This window comes from Charadrius vociferus, unplaced genomic scaffold, assembly GCF_000708025.1.
Source record: "Charadrius vociferus isolate BGI_N301 unplaced genomic scaffold, ASM70802v2 scaffold816, whole genome shotgun sequence".
Taxonomy (NCBI): domain Eukaryota; kingdom Metazoa; phylum Chordata; class Aves; order Charadriiformes; family Charadriidae; genus Charadrius; species Charadrius vociferus.
Window position 1 is genome coordinate 95,600 of NW_009648884.1, and position 3,978 is coordinate 99,577.

The 3,978-nt window shown below is 51.8% G+C and overlaps 5 non-coding genes across 5 annotated transcripts; all 5 read left to right on the plus strand.

Annotated features, from left to right (window-relative positions):
* Positions 1–1,971: 1,971 nt before the first annotated feature.
* On the plus strand, positions 1,972–2,043 carry TRNAC-GCA. The gene has a single exon. It is a non-coding gene; the product is annotated as a tRNA-Cys (tRNA).
* Positions 2,044–2,326: 283 nt separating this feature from the next.
* Positions 2,327–2,398, plus strand: TRNAC-GCA. Its single transcript has one exon. It is a non-coding gene; the product is annotated as a tRNA-Cys (tRNA).
* Positions 2,399–2,819: 421 nt separating this feature from the next.
* Positions 2,820–2,891, plus strand: TRNAC-GCA. The gene has a single exon. It is a non-coding gene; the product is annotated as a tRNA-Cys (tRNA).
* A 364-nt stretch (positions 2,892–3,255) lies between these two features.
* On the plus strand, positions 3,256–3,327 carry TRNAC-GCA. Its single transcript has one exon. It is a non-coding gene; the product is annotated as a tRNA-Cys (tRNA).
* A 359-nt stretch (positions 3,328–3,686) lies between these two features.
* TRNAC-GCA lies at positions 3,687–3,758 on the plus strand. The gene has a single exon. It is a non-coding gene; the product is annotated as a tRNA-Cys (tRNA).
* The last annotated feature ends 220 nt before the right edge of the window (positions 3,759–3,978 follow it).

The following is a 3,978-nucleotide window of genomic DNA, read 5'->3' on the forward strand; positions in this document are numbered from 1 at the left end:
CGGGGGAAGGTGGTCCTTCGTTAACGGTGCCGGCTGCATCTGCCCCATCCCGCAGCACCGGAGGAAGAGCTGCCCCCCGGCCCTGCAAACGTGGCGAAGGTGCGGAAAGCCGTGCAGGAGCGTGAGAAGGAGCGGAAGAAGATGAAAGAAGCACAGCGGGAGCTGAGGGCACCGGCAGCGAGCGGTGAGGGGCTGCGGGGGTCCCGGTGCCCCGGGGCGGGCGTGATGCGTGTGGCTCTGCCCAACGTTGTTGCGTTGTTCTGTCTGGAGGAGGTTGCCCGCACGGAAGCTTTCTTTAAACTGGGTTGGGGCTTTGTAACTGGGCTCGGCTAATAACGGACTGTAAACTGCCGTTAGCCTGTCGGTCACGTGGTGCCGTACATGTAGAAGAGGCTTATAATTTAATTCTTCCTGTTTCATTAAGTTAAATGTCAGCTTCGTTTTTCTGTAGCTGTGACACATAACTTCATGTTAAAAAACAAGTTCTCTTGCCCGAGGTTATGAGTTTAACGTCTCTGATGCAAAAACATTTCCACTGGTATGGAAATGTGCGTTTTAAGATTCTCGCCTTCCTGGGCTGGTGCTTTGAACGCCACAGCGCTTTAGAGGTCTGGGATGGAAAATAAAATGCTCATGTTTGCCGTAGGATATAGGATAAGAGAAGCCGGAGTGTGTGTGTAGCAGGGATTGTAAAGTGTATTTGTCCTGCAAGTTTTAACAATTCCTGTCTCTGTGTCTTCGTTAATTCCTCCCTTTCTGCTGCTGAAGATGCTTGTAGGGAAGCAGCATCTGCACTGCTGGGCACTCCAGTAATAACGAACCCACTTTCAGGCTTATTTCTCTGTACAGCCCTGTTCCAAATGGCTTTAGAATGCAACAGGTTGCAACAAGTTGCAAAAATCTGCCTCTCCTCAAAAATATGCCCTTTTCCTCCAGCTCCTGCATGATCTGGGAGCTGCAGGTACATGTCGTTCTCACAGCTTGTCAGATGGGGTTGTCTGGAGTCAAATGCTTTGCCTGAGAATCAGTCACATAAACACGAATCCGGATGGTTTTAAGCAGCTGTTTGGCCTAACCAGCAGGTTCTCAGACATTCCCACTGGAATATGGGGAGCTGTGCACTGGCAGCAGCTGGGGAAGGGAAACTTGGAAAAGGACTTACATGGACTGAGGGGAACTCTCTTCTCCACAGGCTGTTCCACGGAGCGGTCGTGGCTTCCTCGCAGCAGAGCTGGAACCCTCGGGAGGGTACAACGGGCCCTGCGGCTCTCACCGCAGCACTCCAACCCTGCGCCTGAAGTTGATCTCTTTCTTTGTGAGCGGTGGCCATCGTTGCAGCGCGCTGGTGCTGACGGAGCTGTTCCTCAGGCCTGTAGAGAGAGGCAGAGACCTGCTTATGAGTAAGGAACCACCACTAAAATAAAGGTGTTCCCCTTTGATCTACTTTAACAGCCTGTGCTGGACTTTTAGTTTAAGGAGGCTTTATCCTGAGGCAGGGCATGGCACGATAGTTGGACGAAACGCTTTGGGTGTTTCTTTTTGGGTATGCCCTGCCTTTGGGCAGGCAGTCAGTGAAGGCAGAGAGGCCGTGGGCAGGGTGGGGGGTGTTGTGTAGGTGATTTGTCTGTGAGGCCGGTGTGGTCTGTAATGGCAGGGCACACCCTGAGAGCAAAGAGAGGCGCAGCTGAGTGCCTTCAGCCGTGTTTTGAAGTCAGTGTTTTGAAGTGTTCTTTGTTGTCCACGGTTGGATGTTTTAGAGAAAGACAAGTGGGAAATCATTGGCTTGGCGGCAGGAGGCAGGTTGTAGGCGTGGTGAGAGCCGTGGTGGGTTCAGGGTAAAAGGAGGGGTAATGAGAGGTCTGTGGTGTGTGAGAGGCAGCGCTGCAGGTGCGGTGAGCACGGGCAGAGGAATGTGGCAGAGCCGGCGGGTCAGTGGGCAGCAGGAGCCGTGCCGGGCAGTGGTGCCCAGGTGGGGGTATAGCTCAGGGGTAGAGCATTTGACTGCAGATCAAGAGGTCCCCGGTTCAAATCCGGGTGCCCCCTCCCTTTTCCTTCTTTTGGTCCAGAAAAAGGTGGCTTTGGAGCTCTTTATTTCAATGCTTTTCCTGTAAACAGTCAGCAGGCTCCATCCTCTGTTTGATCAGGTGCTGGGGAGAGGTGAAGAAGCCGATTCCCACAAGAGAAGAGGAGTACCAGGGGGATGTTGCAAAGAAAGAGAGGACTACTTCCCGAGGAGCTGCTTTTTGTCCTGGGACAAAGTTGTGGCCGTTTGCTGTGGTTATTGGTAAAGAGGAGTGAGATTTGTGCTGGGCAGGTGCATGGGAGAGGGGGTATAGCTCAGTGGTAGAGCATTTGACTGCAGATCAAGAGGTCCCCAGTTCAACTCTGGGTGCCCCCTCACAACTCTACTTTTTCTTGGGATTATGGCGGGTGTCTTGCAGGAGGGCTGACTGGCAAGATCAGCTCAGCTTCCTCTCCTGTTAATTATTTTCACAGTTACAGTCAGAGCCAGAAAGCGCAGGGAAGATGTCAGAGTCTCTGAGGCGGCTGCTGTGTCAAGTTACAGTCTGCTCACCAGGCTGCAACTGGGAGAGGAAGCGGAGAGGGACAGAGAGGAAGCGGGCCAAGGTCACCCGGTAAGTGAAGAAAGGGGACAGTGCCTGTGTTGGAGTGCAGGGATGCAATGTCTGGGCCGCTGTTGCGTTTCATTCTTGCAATTTCTGCCACAGAATTTGCTTGCTGTGGAACAGAGAGGTCAGCGATTGGGGTAGAATGTCCTGTAAATGATTTTTGTTGGTGACGTAAGAGGTGTGCATGAAGGGGGTATAGCTCAGTGGTAGAGCATTTGACTGCAGATCAAGAGGTCCCTGGTTCAACTCCAGGTGCCCCCTCTTTTTCTTCCCCTTCAGCCTTCTTTTTGCCAAAGGGTCTTGCAGAAGGAAGATGGAGAGTTCTTCCTGGGTCTTGTGACTTGAGCTGTGCATTGAGGATTGATTTCTGAGCTCCACTATTGAAGGCCCTGAGGCCCTGACTCTGAAGGAACTGCAGGGGTTGTACACTGTGCGAGTAACTTCTTTGCTGCCTGTCTGTACTTGTCTCTGTTTTGGATTGTGTGCAGTAATTCTCTGTGCAGCCCTTGGCCGGCCCATGAAGAGGCAGAGGGAGCTGTTAATAAAGGAATCTGACCAGAGGACATAAAAACTTGTTTCTCTACATGAATGCTTTTAAAATCTCCTTGTGACAGGTATGTGCAGAGGGGGTATAGCTCAGTGGTAGAGCATTTGACTGCAGATCAAGAGGTCCCTGGTTCAACTCCAGGTGCCCCCTATTTTCTTCCCCTTCAGCCTTCCTTTTGCCAAAATGTCCTGCAGAAGATGGAGAGCTCTTCCTGGGTCTTGTGAGCTTGTGCTGTGCAGGGAAGGTTGGTTGTGGAGACTCAGCATGGAAGGTACTGAGCTCTTACCTCTAAGGAAACCGCAGGGGATGTGCACTATGTGAGTAACCAGTTGCTGCCAGTGTGTACTCGTCTCTGTTCTGGATTGTGTTCAGTAATTGTCTGTGCAGACCTTGGCCGGCACAGGAAGAGGCAGAGAGGGCTGTCAATAATGGAATCTGACTAGAGGACATAAAACTTGTCTCTCTCAAAGAAATGTTTTTAAAACCTCTGTGTGAGAGGGGTGCATGGAGGGGGTATAGCTCAGTGGTAGAGCATTTGACTGCAGATCAAGAGGTCCCTGGTTCAACTCCAGGTGCCCCCTCTTTTCTTCCCCTCCAACCTTCCTTTTGCCCAAATTTCTCGCAGAAGGAAGATGGAGAGCTCTTCCTGCGTCTTGCGACTTGAGCTGTGCATTGAGGATTGCTTTCTGAGCTCCATTATTCAAGGCACTGAGGCCCTGACTCAGAAGGAACTGCAGGACTTGTGCACTGCAAGCAACTACCTCCCTGCCAGTGTGTACTTGTCTCTGTTTTGGATTGTGT